Source organism: Onychostoma macrolepis, chromosome 11 (assembly GCF_012432095.1).
Source record: "Onychostoma macrolepis isolate SWU-2019 chromosome 11, ASM1243209v1, whole genome shotgun sequence".
NCBI lineage: Eukaryota > Metazoa > Chordata > Actinopteri > Cypriniformes > Cyprinidae > Onychostoma > Onychostoma macrolepis.
In genome coordinates, this window is record NC_081165.1 from 5879556 (window position 1) to 5897981 (window position 18426).

General features: G+C 51.1%; 21 non-coding genes across 21 annotated transcripts; all 21 read left to right on the forward strand.

Annotated features, from left to right (window-relative positions):
* The first annotated feature begins 643 nt into the window (after positions 1 to 643).
* trnap-ugg (transfer RNA proline (anticodon UGG)) lies at positions 644 to 714 on the forward strand. The gene has a single exon. It is a non-coding gene; the product is annotated as a tRNA-Pro (tRNA).
* A 395-nt stretch (positions 715 to 1109) lies between these two features.
* trnap-cgg (transfer RNA proline (anticodon CGG)) lies at positions 1110 to 1181 on the forward strand. Its single transcript has one exon. It is a non-coding gene; the product is annotated as a tRNA-Pro (tRNA).
* A 172-nt stretch (positions 1182 to 1353) lies between these two features.
* Positions 1354 to 1426, forward strand: trnaf-gaa (transfer RNA phenylalanine (anticodon GAA)). The gene has a single exon. It is a non-coding gene; the product is annotated as a tRNA-Phe (tRNA).
* A 123-nt stretch (positions 1427 to 1549) lies between these two features.
* Positions 1550 to 1621, forward strand: trnaq-cug (transfer RNA glutamine (anticodon CUG)). Its single transcript has one exon. It is a non-coding gene; the product is annotated as a tRNA-Gln (tRNA).
* A 586-nt stretch (positions 1622 to 2207) lies between these two features.
* On the forward strand, positions 2208 to 2279 carry trnap-ugg (transfer RNA proline (anticodon UGG)). The gene has a single exon. It is a non-coding gene; the product is annotated as a tRNA-Pro (tRNA).
* An 82-nt stretch (positions 2280 to 2361) lies between these two features.
* trnap-agg (transfer RNA proline (anticodon AGG)) lies at positions 2362 to 2432 on the forward strand. Its single transcript has one exon. It is a non-coding gene; the product is annotated as a tRNA-Pro (tRNA).
* Positions 2433 to 2521: 89 nt separating this feature from the next.
* Positions 2522 to 2593, forward strand: trnap-agg (transfer RNA proline (anticodon AGG)). Its single transcript has one exon. It is a non-coding gene; the product is annotated as a tRNA-Pro (tRNA).
* Positions 2594 to 2682: 89 nt separating this feature from the next.
* On the forward strand, positions 2683 to 2754 carry trnap-agg (transfer RNA proline (anticodon AGG)). Its single transcript has one exon. It is a non-coding gene; the product is annotated as a tRNA-Pro (tRNA).
* Positions 2755 to 3172: 418 nt separating this feature from the next.
* On the forward strand, positions 3173 to 3244 carry trnap-ugg (transfer RNA proline (anticodon UGG)). Its single transcript has one exon. It is a non-coding gene; the product is annotated as a tRNA-Pro (tRNA).
* An 879-nt stretch (positions 3245 to 4123) lies between these two features.
* trnap-ugg (transfer RNA proline (anticodon UGG)) lies at positions 4124 to 4192 on the forward strand. The gene has a single exon. It is a non-coding gene; the product is annotated as a tRNA-Pro (tRNA).
* Positions 4193 to 4586: 394 nt separating this feature from the next.
* Positions 4587 to 4657, forward strand: trnap-ugg (transfer RNA proline (anticodon UGG)). Its single transcript has one exon. It is a non-coding gene; the product is annotated as a tRNA-Pro (tRNA).
* A 1368-nt stretch (positions 4658 to 6025) lies between these two features.
* Positions 6026 to 6096, forward strand: trnap-ugg (transfer RNA proline (anticodon UGG)). The gene has a single exon. It is a non-coding gene; the product is annotated as a tRNA-Pro (tRNA).
* Positions 6097 to 7418: 1322 nt separating this feature from the next.
* On the forward strand, positions 7419 to 7490 carry trnap-agg (transfer RNA proline (anticodon AGG)). The gene has a single exon. It is a non-coding gene; the product is annotated as a tRNA-Pro (tRNA).
* Positions 7491 to 8206: 716 nt separating this feature from the next.
* Positions 8207 to 8278, forward strand: trnap-cgg (transfer RNA proline (anticodon CGG)). Its single transcript has one exon. It is a non-coding gene; the product is annotated as a tRNA-Pro (tRNA).
* Positions 8279 to 9156: 878 nt separating this feature from the next.
* trnap-ugg (transfer RNA proline (anticodon UGG)) lies at positions 9157 to 9226 on the forward strand. Its single transcript has one exon. It is a non-coding gene; the product is annotated as a tRNA-Pro (tRNA).
* Positions 9227 to 11848: 2622 nt separating this feature from the next.
* Positions 11849 to 11920, forward strand: trnap-ugg (transfer RNA proline (anticodon UGG)). The gene has a single exon. It is a non-coding gene; the product is annotated as a tRNA-Pro (tRNA).
* Positions 11921 to 12157: 237 nt separating this feature from the next.
* trnap-agg (transfer RNA proline (anticodon AGG)) lies at positions 12158 to 12228 on the forward strand. The gene has a single exon. It is a non-coding gene; the product is annotated as a tRNA-Pro (tRNA).
* Positions 12229 to 12622: 394 nt separating this feature from the next.
* Positions 12623 to 12694, forward strand: trnap-cgg (transfer RNA proline (anticodon CGG)). The gene has a single exon. It is a non-coding gene; the product is annotated as a tRNA-Pro (tRNA).
* A 170-nt stretch (positions 12695 to 12864) lies between these two features.
* On the forward strand, positions 12865 to 12937 carry trnaf-gaa (transfer RNA phenylalanine (anticodon GAA)). Its single transcript has one exon. It is a non-coding gene; the product is annotated as a tRNA-Phe (tRNA).
* Positions 12938 to 13062: 125 nt separating this feature from the next.
* On the forward strand, positions 13063 to 13134 carry trnaq-uug (transfer RNA glutamine (anticodon UUG)). The gene has a single exon. It is a non-coding gene; the product is annotated as a tRNA-Gln (tRNA).
* Positions 13135 to 14006: 872 nt separating this feature from the next.
* On the forward strand, positions 14007 to 14078 carry trnaq-uug (transfer RNA glutamine (anticodon UUG)). The gene has a single exon. It is a non-coding gene; the product is annotated as a tRNA-Gln (tRNA).
* Positions 14079 to 18426: the final 4348 nt, after the last annotated feature.

An 18426-nucleotide genomic window follows, 5' to 3' on the forward strand; every position in this document is an offset into this window, starting at 1 on the left:
CTAAAGATCCCGGTGTTTCGGCAGAGGGGAGCAGGGAGACCTTTTAGGACAGTATACTGATACTCGCGGGTCAGCTGCTTTTCTCAGTGCCTCCTTCTGAGTTCTACACTGAAAAAAGAAGGGAAGACGACCCTGTTTCTGCTTGGTTCCATGGTGTAACGGTTAGCACTCTGGACTTTGAATCCAGTGATCCGAGTTCAAATCTCGTGGAACCTGCTGTCTTTTGACTGGCAGTGCTCAGCAGAGGAGCCTTCTCTGTGGCAGCGTGTCTTCAAAGGGTGTGCTACAGTGGCCTCCTTTAACCGTGCCCCAATCGCACGCCACCGTCAAGTAAGACTAGCACTGTGTCTGCGCATTTTGAAGCCTGCTTCTCGCCGATCTTAGTTCCTCGTCTTCAATTTAAACTTGGTCGATCACTTAACTCGGTGGCTTAGAGCTTGCGCTGAAAAGAGGTGTTTTTGAGATTCCTCAGATGGCCCGCTGCAGGGCAGCCGTCTGAGTTCACTCAATCCTTGACATTTTTCTCAACATTGGTTTGGGATGGCTACCTAGCCAGTGGAGATTTGGCAGAAAGGGTTTCTCGGAAATCTTCACGGCCCTGTGAGCCTTCTTTCTACATTTACTAGCTAATGGAGCATTCTGTGGCTCGTTGGTCTAGGGGTATGATTCTCGCTTTGGGTGCGAGAGGTCCCGGTTCAAATCCCGGACGAGCCCGCCTCTCTTTGGAGACTCTTTTCTTGAGCAGTATCCTTCCATTCTGCCTTCCCTTGGCCAATCGCACGCCACCGTCAAGTAAGACTAGCACTGTGTCTGCGCATTTTGAAGCCTGCTACTCGCCGATCTTAGTTCCTCGCCTGCACTTTAAACTTGGTCGACCACTCTGTGGTTTAGAGCGCTTGCGCTGAAAAGAGGTGTCGTTTTTGAGATGGCTCACATGGGCCGCGCAGCAGGGTAGCCGTCTGCGGTTCACTCAAGCCTTGACATTTTTCTCAACATTGGTTTGGGATGGCTACCCTAGCCAGTGGAGATTTGGCAGAAAGGAGTTTCTCGGAAATCTTTACGGCCCTGTGAGACTTCTTTCTACATTTACTAGCTAGGGGGCGTTCAGTGGCTCGTTGGTCTAGGGGTATGATTCTCGCTTCGGGTGCGAGAGGTCCCGGGTTCAAATCCCGGACGAGCCCAATTGCAGCTTTGAGGAGCGGCAGTTCATTCTGGTTTCTTTGGCTCATTTGCACAGTATAGTTAGGTACTTGTCTTTCAATGTTGACGTCTCGTCCTTCTACTTAGTCTCTCACCTACGGCTTGCGTTGCGTTTAGTGGTTACCTCGGTGGGTTAGAGATTTTCCAAGCCAGGCCGAAATAGCTCAGTTGGGAGAGCGTTAGACTGAAGATCTAAAGGTCCCTGGTTCTATCCCGGATTTCGGCACAGGGGAGCGTGGAGACCTTTTTGGAAACCATACTGATACTGCTGGTCAGCTGCTTTTCTCAGTGCCTCCTTCTGAGTCATTTCTACACTGCAATCAGAAGGAAGGCGACCCTGTTTCTGCTTGGTTCCATGGTGTAACGGTTAGCACTCTGGACTCTGAATCCAGTGATCCGAGTTCAAATCTCGGTGGAACCTGCTGGCTTTTGACTGGCAGTGCTCAGCAGAGAGGAGCCTTCTCTGTGGCAGCGTGTCTTCAAAGGGTGTGCTACAGTGGCCTCCTTTAACCGTGCCCCAATCGCACGCCGCCGTCCAGTAAGACTAGCACTGTGTCTGCGCATTTTGAAGCCTGCTTCTCGCCGATCTTAGTTCCTCGTCTGCACTTTAAACTCGGTCGATCACTTAACTCGGTGGCTTAGAGCGCTTGCGCTGAAAAGAGGTGTTTTTTTGAGATTCCTCAGATGGCCCGCTGCAGGGCAGCCGTCTGAGGTTCACTCAATCCTTGACATTTTTCTCAACATTGGTTTGGGATGGCTACCTAGCCAGTGAAGATATGGCAGAAAGGGTTTCTCGGAAATCTTCACGGCCCTGTGAGCCTTCTTTCTGCATTTGCTAGCTTTTGGAGCGTTCCGTGGCTCGTTGGTCTAGGGGTATGATTCTCGCTTGGTGCGAGAGGTCCCGGTTCAAATCCCGGACGAGCCCTTTTCAGCAACTATTTTTGAGCGGACTCTGTAAATCGAGCGGTGAAATAAATGGTCTGGGGAATACAGGCCTTTTGGGCTATGGCTCGTTGGTCTAGGGGTATGATTCTCGCTTTGGGTGCGAGAGGTCCCGGGTTCAAATCCCGGACGAGCCCTTTTCAGCAACTATTTTTGAGCGGACTCTGTAAATCGAGCGGTGAAATAAATGGTCTGGGGAATACAGGCCTTTTGGGCTATGGCTCGTTGGTCTAGGGGTATGATTCTCGCTTAGGGTGCGAGAGGTCCCGGTTCAAATCCCGGACGAGCCCTTTTCAGCAACTATTTTTTTGAACGGACTCTGTAAATCGAGCGCGGTGAAATAAATGGTCTGGGGGGAATACAGGCCTTCTTGGGCTATGGCTCGTTGGTCTAGGGGTATGATTCTCGCTTAGGGTGCGAGAGGTCCCGTGTTCAAATCACGGACGAGCCCTTTTCAGCAACTATTTTTTTGAACGGACTCTGTAAATCGAGCGCGGTGAAATAAATGGTCTGGGGGGAATACAGGCTGTTTTGAGCTATGGCTTGTTGGTCTAGGGGTATGATTCTCGCTTAGGGTGCGAGAGGTCCCGGGTTCAAATCCCGGATGAGCCCGCCTCTCTCTTTGGAGACTCTTTTCTTGAGCAGTATCCTTCCATTCTGCCTTCCCTTGGCCAATCGCACGCCGCCCTCAAGTAAAACTAGCAGTGTGTCTGTGCGTTTTCAAGCCTGCTTCTCGCCGATCTTAGTTCCTCGTCTTCAATTTAAACTTGGTCGACTGCTTAACTCGGTGGCTTAGAGAGCTTGCGCTGAAAAGTGGTGTCATTTTTGAGATGGCTCAGATGGGCAGCGCTGCAGGGTAGCCGTCTGCGGTTCACTCAAGCCTCGTGTCCTTTGTCTAGACATTTTTCTTAACATTGGTTTGTTGATGGCTACCCAAGCCAGTGGAGATATGGCAGAGAGGAGTTTCTCGGAAATCTTCACGGCCCTGTGAGCCTTCTTTCTGCATTTGCTAGTTTTAGGAGCGTTCCGTGGCTCGTTGGTCTAGGGGTATGATTCTCGCTTTGGGTGCGAGAGGTCCCGGGTTCAAATCCCGGACGAGCCCACCTGCACCTTTGAAACCGCTGTCTTTGAGGAGTGGCCATTAACTCTGATTTATTTGGCTCATTTGCACAGCATTGTTAGGTACTTGGCTTTGAATGTTGACGTCTCATCCTTCTACTTGGTCTCTCACCTACGACTTGCGTTGCGTTGAGTGGTTACCTCGGTGGGTTAGAGATTTTCCAAACCAGGCGAAATAGCTCAGTTGAGAGGCGTTAGACTGAAGATCTAAAGGTCCCTGGTTCTATCCGGGTTTCGGCACAGGGGCGTGGAGACCTTTTGGACAGCATACTGATACTCGCGGGTTGGCTGCGTTTCTCAGAGCCTCCTTCTGAGTTCTACACTGCAATCAGAAGGAAGGCGACCAAGCTGCAGCTTGGTTCCGTGGTGTAACGGTTAGCACTCTGGACTTTGAATCCAGCGATCCGAGTTCAAATCTCGTGGAACCTGCTGTCTTTTGACTGGCAGTGCTCAGCAGAGGAGCCTTCTCTGTGGCAGCGTGTCTTCAAAGGGTGTGCTACAATGGCCTCCTTTAACCGTGCCCCAATCGCACGCCGCCTTCCAGTAAGACTAGCACTGTGTCTGCGCATTTTGAAGCCTGCTTCTCGCCGATCTTAGTTCCTCGTCTGCACTTTAAACTTGGTCGATCACTTAACTCGGTGGCTTAGGCGCTTGCGCTGAAAAGAGGTGTTGTTTTGAGATGGCTCAGATGGGCAGCGCTGCAGGGTAGCCGTCTGCGGTTCACTCAAGCCTTGACATTTTTCTCAACATTGGTTTGGGATGGCTACCTAGCCAGTGGAGATTTGGCAGAAAGGAGTTTCTCGAAATCTTTACGGCCCTGTGAGCCTTCTTTCTGCATTTGCTAGCTTTTGGAGCGTTCCGTGGCTCGTTGGTCTAGGGGTATGATTCTCGCTTGGTGCGAGAGGTCCGGGTTCAAATCCCGGATGAGCCCGCCTCTCTTTGGAGACTCTTTTCTTGAGCAGTATCCATCCATTCTGCCTTCCTTGGCCAATCGCACGCCACCGTCAAGTAAGACTAGCACTGTGTCTGAGCGTTTTCAAGCCTGCGTCTCGCCGATCTTAGTTCCTCGTCTGCACTTTAAACTCGGTCGATCACTTAACTCGGTGGCTTAGAGCTTGCGCTGAAAAGTGGTGTCATTTTGAGATGGCTCACATGGGCGCGCAGAAGGGTAGCCGTCTGCGGTTCACTCAAGCCTTGACATTTTTCTCAACATTGGTTTGGGATGGCTACCTAGCCAGTGAAGATATGGCAGAAAGGGTTTCTCGGAAATCTTCACGGCCCTGTGAGCCTTCTTTCTACATTTACTAGCTAATGGAGCATTCTGTGGCTCGTTGGTCTAGGGGTATGATTCTCGCTTTGGGTGCGAGAGGTCCGGGTTCAAATCCCGGACGAGCCCGCCTCTCTTTGGAGACTCTTTTCTTGAGCAGTATCCTTCCATTCTGCCTTCCCTTGGCCAATCGCACGCCACCGTCAAGTAAGACTAGCACTGTGTCTGGCGTTTTCAAGCCTGCTTCTCGCCGATCTTAGTTCCTCGCCTGCACTTTAAACTTGGTCGACCACTCTGTGGTTTAGGCGCTTGCGCTGAAAAGTGGTGTCATTTTGAGATGGCTCACATGGGCGCGCAGAAGGGTAGCCGTCTGCGGTTCACTCAAGCCTCGTGTCCTTTGTCTAGACATTTTTCTTAACATTGGTTTGTTGATGGCTACCCAAGCCAGTGGAGATATGGCAGAAAGGAGTTTCTCGGAAATCTTTACGGCCCTGTGAGACTTCTTTCTACATTTACTAGCTAGGGGGTGTTCAGTGGCTCGTTGGTCTAGGGGTATGATTCTCGCTTGGTGCGAGAGGTCCCGGTTCAAATCCCGGACGAGCCCAATTGCAGCTTTGAGGAGCGGCAGTTCATTCTGGTTTCTTTGGCTCATTTGCACAGTATAGTTAGGTACTTGTCTTTCAATGTTGACGCCTCGTCCTTCTACTTAGTCTCTCACCCACGGCTTATGCTATGCTTAGTGGTTACCTCGGTGGGTTAGAGATTTTCCAAACCAGGCCGAAATAGCTCAGTTGGGAGAGCGTTAGACTGAAGATCTAAAGGTCCCTGGTTCTATCCGGGTTTCGCACAGGGAGCGTGGAGACCTTTTGGAAACCATACTGATACTCGCGGGTTGGCTGCGTTTCTCATAGCCTCCTTCTGAGTTCTACACTGCAATCAGAAGGAAGGCGACCCTGTTTCTGCTTGGTTCCATGGTGTAACGGTTAGCACTCTGGACTTTGAATCCAGCGATCCGAGTTCAAATCTCGTGGAACCTGCTGTCTTTTGACTGGCAGTGCTCGCAAAGAGGATCCCACGCCACAACCTTCTCTTTGGCAGCGTGTCTTCAAAGGGTGTGCTACAGTGGCCTCCTTTAACCGTGCCCCAATCGCACGCCGCCTTCCAGTAAGACTAGCACTGTGTCTGCGCATTTTGAAGCCTGCTACTCGCCGATCTTAGTTCCTCGTCTGCACTTTAAACTCGGTCGATCACTTAACTCGGTGGCTTAGAGCTTGCGCTGAAAAGTGGTGTCATTTTGAGATGGCTCAGATGGCCCGCGCTGCAGGGCAGCCGTCTGAGGTTCACTCAAGCCTCGTGTCCTTTGTCTAGACATTTTTCTTAACATTGGTTTGTTGATGGCTACCCAAGCCAGTGGAGATATGGCAGAAAGGGTTTCTCGGAAATCTTTACGGCCCTGTGAGCCTTCTTTCTGCATTTGCTAGCTTTTGGGCGTTCCGTGGCTCGTTGGTCTAGGGGTATGATTCTCGCTTTGGGTGCGAGAGGTCCCGGTTCAAATCCCGGACGAGCCCGCCTCTCTTTGGAGACTCTTTTCTTGAGCAGTATCCTTCCATTCTGCCTTCCTTGGCCAATCGCACGCCGCCTTCCAGTAAGACTAGCACTGTGTCTGAGCGTTTTCAAGCCTGCTTCTCGCCGATCTTAGTTCCTCGCCTGCACTTTAAACTCGGTCGATCACTTAACTCGGTGGCTTAGAGCTTGCGCTGAAAAGAGGTGTTTTTGAGATTCCTCAGATGGCCCGCGCTGCAGGGCAGCCGTCTGAGTTCACTCAATCCTTGACATTTTTCTCAACATTGGTTTGGGATGGCTACCTAGCCAGTGAAGATATGGCAGAAAGGAGTTTCTCGAAATCTTCACGGCCCTGTGAGCCTTCTTTCTGCATTTGCTAGCTTTTGGAGCGTTCCGTGGCTCGTTGGTCTAGGGGTATGATTCTCGCTTAGGTGCGAGAGGTCCCGGTTCAAATCCCGGACGAGCCCAATTGCAGCTTTGAGGAGCGGCAGTTCATTCTGGTTTCTTTGGCTCATTTGCACAGCATAGTTAGGTACTTGTCTTTCAATGTTGACGCCTCATCCTTCTACTTGGTCTCTCACCTACGACTTGCGTTGCGTTGAGCGGTTAGCTCAGTCAGTTAGAGATTGGCTCACGAGGCGAAATAGCTCAGTTGAGGCGTTAGATTGAAGATCTAAAGGTCCCTGGTTCTATCCCGGTTTCGCACAGGGAGCGTGGAGACCTTTTGGAAACCATACTGATACTCGCGGGTTGGCTGCGTTTCTCAGAGCCTCCTTCTGAGTTCTACACTGCAATCAGAAGGAAGGCGACCAAGCTGCAGCTTGGTTCCGTGGTGTAACGGTTAGCACTCTGGACTCTGAATCCAGCGATCCGAGTTCAAATCTCGTGGAACCTGCTGTCTTTTGACTGGCAGTGCTCAGCAGAGGAGCCTTCTCTGTGGCAGCGTGTCTAGAAAGGGTGTGCTACAGTGGCCTCCTTTAACCGTGCCCCAATCGCACGCCGCCTCAAGTAAAACTAGCAGTGTGTCTGTGCGTTTTCAAGCCTGCTTCTCGCCGATCTTAGTTCCTCGCCTTCAATTTAAACTTGGTCGATCACTTAACTCGGTGGCTTAGAGCGCTTGCGCTGAAAAGAGGTGTTTTTGAGATTCCTCAGATGGCCCGCGCTGCAGGGCAGCCGCCTGAGGTTCACTCAATCCTTGACATTTTTCTCAACATTGGTTTGGGATGGCTACCCTAGCCAGTGAAGATATGGCAGAAAGGAGTTTTTCGAAATCTTTACGGCCCTGTGAGCCTTCTTTCTACATTTACTAGCTAATGGAGCATTCTGTGGCTCGTTGGTCTAGGGGTATGATTCTCGCTTAGGGTGCGAGAGGTCCCGGGTTCAAATCCCGGACGAGCCCTTTTCAGCAACTATTTTTGAGCGGACTCTGTAAATCGAGCGGTGAAATAAATGGTCTGGGGAATACAGGCCTTTTGGGCTATGGCTCGTTGGTCTGGGGTATGATTCTCGCTTGGTGCGAGAGGTCCCGGGTTCAAATCCCGGACGAGCCCTTTTCAGCAACTATTTTTGAGCGGACTCTGTAAATCGAGCGGTGAAATAAATGGTCTGGGGAATACAGGCCTTTTGGGCTATGGCTCGTTGGTCTGGGGTATGATTCTCGCTTGGTGCGAGAGGTCCCGGTTCAAATCCCGGATGAGCCCGCCTCTCTTTGGAGACTCTTTTCTTGAGCAGTATCCTTCCATTCTGCCTTCCCTTGGCCAATCGCACGCCGCCCTCAAGTAAAACTAGCAGTGTGTCTGCACGTTTTCAAGCCTGCTTCTCGCCGATCTTAGTTCCTCGTCTTCAATTTAAACTTGGTCGACTGCTTAACTCGGTGGCTTAGAGAGCTTGCGCTGAAAAGTGGTGTCATTTTTGAGATGGCTCAGATGGGCAGCGCTGCAGGGTAGCCGTCTGCGGTTCACTCAAGCCTCGTGTCCTTTGTCTAGACATTTTTCTTAACATTGGTTTGTTGATGGCTACCCAAGCCAGTGGAGATTTGGCAGAAAGGAGTTTCTCGAAATCTTCACGGCCCTGTGAGACTTCTTTCTACATTTACTAGCTAATGGAGCATTCTGTGGCTCGTTGGTCTAGGGGTATGATTCTCGCTTCGGGTGCGAGAGGTCCCGGGTTCAAATCCCGGACGAGCCCAACTGCAGCTTTGAGGAGCGACAGTTCATTCTGGTTTCTTTGGCTCATTTGCACAGCATAGTTAGGTACTTTTCTTTCAATGTTGACGTCTCGTCCTTCTACTTAGTCTCTCACCTACGGCTTGCGTTGCGTTTAGTGGTTACCTCGGTGGGTTAGAGATTTTCCAAGCCAGGCCGAAATAGCTCAGTTGAGAGCGTTAGATTGAAGATCTAAAGGTCCCTGGTTCTATCCCGGTTTCGCACAGGGAGCGTGGAGACCTTTTTGGAAAGCATTCTGATACTCGCGGGTTGGCTGCGTTTCTCAGAGCCTCCTTCTGAGTCATTTCTACACTGCAATCAGAAGGGAAGACGACCAAGCTGCAGCTTGGTTCCATGGTGTAACGGTTAGCACTCTGGACTTTGAATCCAGCGATCCGAGTTCAAATCTCGTGGAACCTGCTGTCTTTTGACTGGCAGTGCTCGCAAAGAGGATCCCACGCCACAACCTTCTCTTTGGCAGCGTGTCTTCAAAGGGTGTGCTACAGTGGCCTCCTTTAACCGTGCCCCAATCGCACGCCGCCTTCCAGTAAGACTAGCACTGTGTCTGAGCGTTTTCAAGCCTGCTTCTCGCCGATCTTAGTTCCTCGCCTGCACTTTAAACTCGGTCGATCACTTAACTCGGTGGCTTAGAGCTTGCGCTGAAAAGAGGTGTTTTTGAGATTCCTCAGATGGCCCGCTGCAGGGCAGCCGTCTGAGGTTCACTCAATCCTTGACATTTTTCTCAACATTGGTTTGGGATGGCTACCTAGCCAGTGGAGATATGGCAGAAAGGGTTTCTCGGAAATCTTCACGGCCCTGTGAGCCTTCTTTCTACATTTACTAGCTAAGGGAGCATTCTGTGGCTCGTTGGTCTAGGGGTATGATTCTCGCTTGGTGCGAGAGGTCCCGGGTTCAAATCCCGGACGAGCCCTTTTCAGCAACTATTTTTGAGCGGACTCTGTAAATCGAGCGGTGAAATAAATGGTCTGGGGAATACAGGCCTTTTGGGCTATGGCTCGTTGGTCTAGGGGTATGATTCTCGCTTAGGTGCGAGAGGTCCCGGTTCAAATCCCGGACGAGCCCGCCTCTCTCTTTGGAGACTCTTTTCTTGAGCAGTATCCATCCATTCTGCCTTCCTTGGCCAATCGCACGCCGCCTTCCAGTAAGACTAGCACTGTGTCTGGCGTTTTCAAGCCTGCGTCTCGCCGATCTTAGTTCCTCGCCTTCAATTTAAACTTGGTCGACCACTTAACTCGGTGGCTTAGGCGCTTGCGCTGAAAAGTGGTGTCATTTTGAGATGGCTCAGATGGGCAGCGCTGCAGGGTAGCCGTCTGCGGTTCACTCAAGCCTCGTGTCCTTTGTCTAGACATTTTTCTTAACATTGGTTTGTTGATGGCTACCCAAGCCAGTGGAGATATGGCAGAAAGGGTTTCTCGGAAATCTTCACGGCCCTGTGAGACTTCTTTCTACATTTACTAGCTAGGGGGTGTTCAGTGGCTCGTTGGTCTGGGGTATGATTCTCGCTTGGTGCGAGAGGTCCCGGTTCAAATCCCGGACGAGCCCAACTGCAGCTTTGAGCAGCGGCAGTTCATTCTGGTTTCTTTGGCTCATTTGCACAGCATTGTTAGGTACTTGTCTTTCAATGTTGACGCCTCATCCTTCTACTTGGTCTCTCACCTACGGCTTGCGTTGCGTTTAGTGGTTACCTCGGTGGGTTAGAGATTTTCCAAACCAGGCTGAAATAGCTCAGTTGAGAGCGTTAGATTGAAGATCTAAAGGTCCCTGGTTCTATCCCGGTTTCGCACAGGGAGCGTGGAGACCTTTTGGACAGCATACTGATACTCGCGGGTCAGCTGCTTTTCTCAGTGCCTCCTTCTGAGTCATTTCTACACTGCAATCAGAAGGAAGGCGACCCTGTTTCTGCTTGGTTCCATGGTGTAACGGTTAGCACTCTGGACTTTGAATCCAGCGATCCGAGTTCAAATCTCGTGGAACCTGCTGGCTTTTGACTGGCAGTGCTCAGCAGAGGAGCCTTCTCTGTGGCAGCGTGTCTAGAAAGGGTGTGCTACAATGGCCTCCTTTAACCGTGCCCCAATCGCACGCCGCCTCAAGTAAAACTAGCAGTGTGTCTGTGCGTTTTCAAGCCTGCGTCTCGCCGATCTTAGTTCCTCGCCTGCACTTTAAACTCGGTCGATCACTTAACTCGGTGGCTTAGAGAGCTTGCGCTGAAAAGTGGTGTCATTTTGAGATGGCTCAGATGGGCAGCGCTGCAGGGTAGCCGTCTGCGGTTCACTCAAGCCTCGTGTCCTTTGTCTAGACATTTTTCTTAACATTGGTTTGTTGATGGCTACCCAAGCCAGTGGAGATATGGCAGAGAGGAGTTTCTCGAAATCTTTACGGCCCTGTGAGCCTTCTTTCTGCATTTGCTAGCTTTTGGAGCGTTCCGTGGCTCGTTGGTCTGGGGTATGATTCTCGCTTAGGTGCGAGAGGTCCGGGTTCAAATCCCGGACGAGCCCACCTGCACCTTTGAAACCGCTGTCTTTGAGGTGGCCATTAACTCTGATTTATTTGGCTCATTTGCACAGTATAGTTAGGTACTTGTCTTTCAATGTTGACGCCTCGTCCTTCTACTTAGTCTCTCACCCACGGCTTATGCTATGCTTAGTGGTTACCTCGGTGGGTTAGAGATTTTCCAAACCAGGCCGAAATAGCTCAGTTGAGGCGTTAGATTGAAGATCTAAAGGTCCCTGGTTCTATCCCGGTTTCGCACAGGGAGCGTGGAGACCTTTTGGACAGCATACTGATACTCGCGGGTTGGCTGCGTTTCTCATAGCCTCCTTCTGAGTTCTACACTGCAAAAGAAGGAAGACGACCAAGCTGCAGCTTGGTTCCGTGGTGTAACGGTTAGCACTCTGGACTCTGAATCCAGCGATCCGAGTTCAAATCTCGTGGAACCTGCTGTCTTTTGACTGGCAGTGCTCGCAAAGAGGATCCCACGCCACAACCTTCTCTTTGGCAGCGTGTCTAGAAAGGGTGTGCTACAATGGCCTCCTTTAACCGTGCCCCAATCGCACGCCGCCTTCCAGTAAGACTAGCACTGTGTCTGCGCATTTTGAAGCCTGCTACTCGCCGATCTTAGTTCCTCGCCTGCACTTTAAACTTGGTCGACCACTTAACTCGGTGGCTTAGAGCGCTTGCGCTGAAAAGAGGTGTTTTTGAGATTCCTCAGATGGCCCGCTGCAGGGCAGCCGCCTGAGGTTCACTCAATCCTTGACATTTTTCTCAACATTGGTTTGGGATGGCTACCTAGCCAGTGAAGATATGGCAGAAAGGGTTTCTCGGAAATCTTCACGGCCCTGTGAGCCTTCTTTCTGCATTTGCTAGCTTTTGGAGCGTTCCGTGGCTCGTTGGTCTAGGGGTATGATTCTCGCTTGGTGCGAGAGGTCCCGGTTCAAATCCCGGACGAGCCCTTTTCAGCAACTATTTTTGAGCGGACTCTGTAAATCGAGCGGTGAAATAAATGGTCTGGGGGAATACAGGCCTTTTGGGCTATGGCTCGTTGGTCTAGGGGTATGATTCTCGCTTTGGGTGCGAGAGGTCCCGGGTTCAAATCCCGGACGAGCCCTTTTCAGCAACTATTTTTGAGCGGACTCTGTAAATCGAGCGGTGAAATAAATGGTCTGGGGGAATACAGGCCTTTTGGGCTATGGCTCGTTGGTCTAGGGGTATGATTCTCGCTTAGGTGCGAGAGGTCCCGTGTTCAAATCACGGACGAGCCCTTTTCAGCAACTATTTTTGAGCGGACTCTGTAAATCGAGCGGTGAAATAAATGGTCTGGGGGAATACAGGCCTTTTGGGCTATGGCTCGTTGGTCTAGGGGTATGATTCTCGCTTAGGGTGCGAGAGGTCCCGGTTCAAATCCCGGATGAGCCCGCCTCTCTTTGGAGACTCTTTTCTTGAGCAGTATCCTTCCATTCTGCCTTCCTTGGCCAATCGCACGCCGCCTCAAGTAAAACTAGCAGTGTGTCTGCGTTTTCAAGCCTGCTTCTCGCCGATCTTAGTTCCTCGCCTTCAATTTAAACTTGGTCGACTGCTTAACTCGGTGGCTTAGAGAGCTTGCGCTGAAAAGAGGTGTTGTTTTGAGATGGCTCACATGGGCGCGCAGAAGGGTAGCCGTCTGCGGTTCACTCAAGCCTTGACATTTTTCTCAACATTGGTTTGGGATGGCTACCCTAGCCAGTGGAGATATGGCAGAAAGGGTTTCTCGGAAATCTTTACGGCCCTGTGAGACTTCTTTCTACATTTACTAGCTAGGGGGGTGTTCAGTGGCTCGTTGGTCTAGGGGTATGATTCTCGCTTCGGGTGCGAGAGGTCCCGGGTTCAAATCCCGGACGAGCCCAACTGCAGCTTTGAGCAGCGGCAGTTCATTCTGGTTTCTTTGGCTCATTTGCACAGCATAGTTAGGTACTTGTCTTTCAATGTTGACGTCTCGTCCTTCTACTTGGTCTCTCACCTCGACTTGCGTTGCGTTTAGTGGTTACCTCGGTGGGTTAGAGATTTTCCAAACCAGGCGAAATAGCTCAGTTGGGAGAGCGTTAGACTGAAGATCTAAAGGTCCCTGGTTCAATCCCGGGTTTCGGCACAGGGGAGCGTGGAGACCTTTTTGGAAACCATACTGATACTCGCGGGTTGGCTGCGTTTCTCAGAGCCGCCTTCTGAGTCATTTCTACACTGCAATCAGAAGGGAAGACGACCAAGCTACAGCTTGTTTCCGTGGTGTAACGGTTAGCACTCTGGACTTTGAATCCAGCGATCCGAGTTCAAATCTCGGTGGAACCTGCTGGCTTTTGACTGGCAGTGCTCAGCAGAGAGGAGCCTTCTCTGTGGCAGCGTGTCTTCAAAGGGTGTGCTACAATGGCCTCCTTTAACCGTGCCCCAATCGCACGCCGCCGTCAAGTAAGACTAGCACTGTGTCTGAGCGTATTCAAGCCTGCGTCTCGCCGATCTTAGTTCCTCGTCTGCACTTTAAACTCGGTCGATCACTTAACTCGGTGGCTTAGAGCGCTTGCGCTGAAAAGAGGTGTCGTTTTTGAGATGGCTCACATGGGCCGCGCAGCAGGGTAGCCGTCTGCGGTTCACTCAAGCCTTGACATTTTTCTCAACATTGGTTTGGGATGGCTACCCTAGCCAGTGGAGATATGGCAGAAAGGGGTTTCTCGGAAATCTTTACGGCCCTGTGAGACTTCTTTCTACATTTAGTAGCTAGGGGGCGTTCAGTGGCTCGTTGGTCTAGGGGTATGATTCTCGCTTCGGGTGCGAGAAGTCCCGGTTCAAATCCCGGACGAGCCCAACTGCAGCTTTGAGCAGCGGCAGTTCATTCTGGTTTCTTTGGCTCATTTGCACAGTATAGTTAGGTACTTGTCTTTGAATGTTGACGTCTCGTCCTTCTACTTGGTCTCTCACCTCGACTTGCGTTGCGTTTAGTGGTTACCTCGGTGGGTTAGAGATTTTCCAAACCAGGCGAAATAGCTCAGTTGGGAGGCGTTAGACTGAAGATCTAAAGGTCCCTGGTTCTATCCCGGTTTCGCACAGGGAGCGTGGAGACCTTTTGGAAACCATACTGATACTCGCGGGTTGGCTGCGTTTCTCAGAGCCTCCTTCTGAGTCATTTCTACACTGCAATCAGAAGGAAGGCGACCAAGCTGCAGCTTGGTTCCATGGTGTAACGGTTAGCACTCTGGACTTTGAATCCAGTGATCCGAGTTCAAATCTCGGTGGAACCTGCTGTCTTTTGACTGGCAGTGCTCAGCAGAGAGGAGCCTTCTCTGTGGCAGCGTGTCTAGAAAGGGTGTGCTACAGTGGCCTCCTTTAACCGTGCCCCAATCGCACGCCACCGTCAAGTAAGACTAGCACTGTGTCTGCGCATTTTGAAGCCTGCTACTCGCCGATCTTAGTTCCTCGCCTGCACTTTAAACTCGGTCGATCACTTAACTCGGTGGCTTAGAGAGCTTGCGCTGAAAAGTGGTGTCATTTTGAGATGGCTCAGATGGGCAGCGCTGCAGGGTAGCCGTCTGCGGTTCACTCAAGCCTTGACATTTTTCTCAACATTGGTTTGGGATGGCTACCCTAGCCAGTGAAGATATGGCAGAAAGGAGTTTCTCGGAAATCTTCACGGCCCTGTGAGCCTTCTTTCTGCATTTGCTAGCTTTTGGAGCGTTCCGTGGCTCGTTGGTCTGGGGTATGATTCTCGCTTAGGTGCGAGAGGTCCGGGTTCAAATCCCGGACGAGCCCACCTGCACCTTTGAAACCGCTGTCTTTGAGGTGGCCATTAACTCTGATTTATTTGGCTCATTTGCACAGCATTGTTAGGTACTTGTCTTTCAATGTTGACGTCTCATCCTTCTACTTGGTCTCTCACCTACGGCTTGCGTTGCGTTGAGCTGTTAGCTCAGGCAGTTAGAGATTGGCTCACCGAGGCGAAATAGCTCAGTTGAGAGGCGTTAGACTGAAGATCTAAAGGTCCCTGGTTCTATCCGGGTTTCGGCACAGGGGCGTGGAGACCTTTTGGACAGCATACTGATACTGCTGGTCAGCTGCTTTTCTCAGTGCCTCCTTCTGAGTTCTACACTGCAATCAGAAGGAAGGCGACCCTGTTTCTGCTTGGTTCCATGGTGTAACGGTTAGCACTCTGGACTTTGAATCCAGTGATCCGAGTTCAAATCTCGTGGAACCTGCTGGCTTTTGACTGGCAGTGCTCGGCAAAGAGGATCCCACGTCACAACCTTCTCTTTGGCAGCGTGTCTTCAAAGGGTGTGCTACAATGGCCTCCTTTAACCGTGCCCCAATCGCACGCCGCCTTCCAGTAAGACTAGCACTGTGTCTGGCGTTTTCAAGCCTGCGTCTCGCCGATCTTAGTTCCTCGTCTTCAATTTAAACTTGGTCGACTGCTTAACTCGGTGGCTTAGGCGCTTGCGCTGAAAAGTGGTGTCATTTTGAGATGGCTCACATGGGCGCGCAGAAGGGTAGCCGTCTGCGGTTCACTCAAGCCTTGACATTTTTCTCAACATTGGTTTGGGATGGCTACCTAGCCAGTGGAGATTTGGCAGAAAGGAGTTTCTCGAAATCTTTACGGCCCTGTGAGCCTTCTTTCTACATTTACTAGCTAGGGGGTGTTCAGTGGCTCGTTGGTCTAGGGGTATGATTCTCGCTTGGTGCGAGAGGTCCCGGTTCAAATCCCGGACGAGCCCAATTGCAGCTTTGAGGAGCGGCAGTTCATTCTGGTTTCTTTGGCTCATTTGCACAGTATAGTTAGGTACTTGTCTTTCAATGTTGACGCCTCGTCCTTCTACTTAGTCTCTCACCCACGGCTTGCGTTGCGTTTAGTGGTTACCTCGGTGGGTTAGAGATTTTCCAAACCAGGCTGAAATAGCTCAGTTGAGAGCGTTAGATTGAAGATCTAAAGGTCCCTGGTTCTATCCCGGTTTCGCACAGGGAGCGTGGAGACCTTTTGGACAGCATACTGATACTCGCGGGTCAGCTGCTTTTCTCAGTGCCTCCTTCTGAGTCATTTCTACACTGCAATCAGAAGGAAGGCGACCCTGTTTCTGCTTGGTTCCATGGTGTAACGGTTAGCACTCTGGACTCTGAATCCAGCGATCCGAGTTCAAATCTCGTGGAACCTGCTGGCTTTTGACTGGCAGTGCTCAGCAGAGGAGCCTTCTCTGTGGCAGCGTGTCTAGAAAGGGTGTGCTACAATGGCCTCCTTTAACCGTGCCCCAATCGCACGCCGCCTCAAGTAAAACTAGCAGTGTGTCTGTGCGTTTTCAAGCCTGCTTCTCGCCGATCTTAGTTCCTCGCCTGCACTTTAAACTCGGTCGATCACTTAACTCGGTGGCTTAGAGCTTGCGCTGAAAAGTGGTGTCATTTTGAGATGGCTCAGATGGGCAGCGCTGCAGGGTAGCCGTCTGCGGTTCACTCAAGCCTCGTGTCCTTTGTCTAGACATTTTTCTTAACATTGGTTTGTTGATGGCTACCCAAGCCAGTGGAGATATGGCAGAGAGGAGTTTCTCGAAATCTTTACGGCCCTGTGAGCCTTCTTTCTGCATTTGCTAGCTTTTGGAGCGTTCCGTGGCTCGTTGGTCTGGGGTATGATTCTCGCTTAGGTGCGAGAGGTCCGGGTTCAAATCCCGGACGAGCCCAACTGCAGCTTTGAGGAGCGGCAGTTCATTCTGGTTTCTTTGGCTCATTTGCACAGTATAGTTAGGTACTTGTCTTTCAATGTTGACGCCTCGTCCTTCTACTTGGTCTCTCACCCACGGCTTATGCTATGCTTAGTGGTTACCTCGGTGGGTTAGAGATTTTCCAAACCAGGCCGAAATAGCTCAGTTGAGGCGTTAGATTGAAGATCTAAAGGTCCCTGGTTCTATCCCGGTTTCGCACAGGGAGCGTGGAGACCTTTTGGACAGCATACTGATACTCGCGGGTTGGCTGCGTTTCTCATAGCCTCCTTCTGAGTTCTACACTGCAAAAGAAGGAAGACGACCAAGCTGCAGCTTGGTTCCGTGGTGTAACGGTTAGCACTCTGGACTCTGAATCCAGCGATCCGAGTTCAAATCTCGTGGAACCTGCTGTCTTTTGACTGGCAGTGCTCGCAAAGAGGATCCCACGCCACAACCTTCTCTTTGGCAGCGTGTCTAGAAAGGGTGTGCTACAATGGCCTCCTTTAACCGTGCCCCAATCGCACGCCGCCTTCCAGTAAGACTAGCACTGTGTCTGCGCATTTTGAAGCCTGCTACTCGCCGATCTTAGTTCCTCGCCTGCACTTTAAACTTGGTCGACCACTCTGTGGTTTAGGCGCTTGCGCTGAAAAGAGGTGTTTTTGAGATTCCTCAGATGGCCCGCTGCAGGGCAGCCGTCTGAGTTCACTCAATCCTTGACATTTTTCTCAACATTGGTTTGGGATGGCTACCTAGCCAGTGAAGATATGGCAGAAAGGAGTTTCTCGAAATCTTTACGGCCCTGTGAGCCTTCTTTCTACATTTACTAGCTAGGGGGTGTTCAGTGGCTCGTTGGTCTGGGGTATGATTCTCGCTTAGGTGCGAGAGGTCCCGGTTCAAATCCCGGATGAGCCCGCCTCTCTTTGGAGACTCTTTTCTTGAGCAGTATCCTTCCATTCTGCCTTCCTTGGCCAATCGCACGCCGCCTCAAGTAAAACTAGCAGTGTGTCTGTGCGTTTTCAAGCCTGCGTCTCGCCGATCTTAGTTCCTCGCCTTCAATTTAAACTTGGTCGACCACTCTGTGGTTTAGGCGCTTGCGCTGAAAAGAGGTGTTGTTTTGAGATGGCTCAGATGGGCAGCGCTGCAGGGTAGCCGTCTGCGGTTCACTCAAGCCTTGACATTTTTCTCAACATTGGTTTGGGATGGCTACCTAGCCAGTGGAGATATGGCAGAGAGGAGTTTCTCGAAATCTTCACGGCCCTGTGAGACTTCTTTCTACATTTACTAGCTAGGGGGTGTTCAGTGGCTCGTTGGTCTAGGGGTATGATTCTCGCTTGGTGCGAGAGGTCCCGTGTTCAAATCACGGACGAGCCCTTTTCAGCAACTATTTTTGAGCGGACTCTGTAAATCGAGCGGTGAAATAAATGGTCTGGGGAATACAGGCCTTTTGGGCTATGGCTCGTTGGTCTAGGGGTATGATTCTCGCTTGGTGCGAGAGGTCCCGGTTCAAATCCCGGATGAGCCCGCCTCTCTTTGGAGACTCTTTTCTTGAGCAGTATCCTTCCATTCTGCCTTCCTTGGCCAATCGCACGCCACCGTCAAGTAAGACTAGCACTGTGTCTGAGCGTTTTCAAGCCTGCTTCTCGCCGATCTTAGTTCCTCGCCTGCACTTTAAACTTGGTCGACCACTCTGTGGTTTAGGCGCTTGCGCTGAAAAGTGGTGTCATTTTGAGATGGCTCACATGGGCGCGCAGAAGGGTAGCCGTCTGCGGTTCACTCAAGCCTTGACATTTTTCTCAACATTGGTTTGGGATGGCTACCTAGCCAGTGAAGATATGGCAGAAAGGGTTTCTCGGAAATCTTTACGGCCCTGTGAGACTTCTTTCTACATTTACTAGCTAGGGGTGTTCAGTGG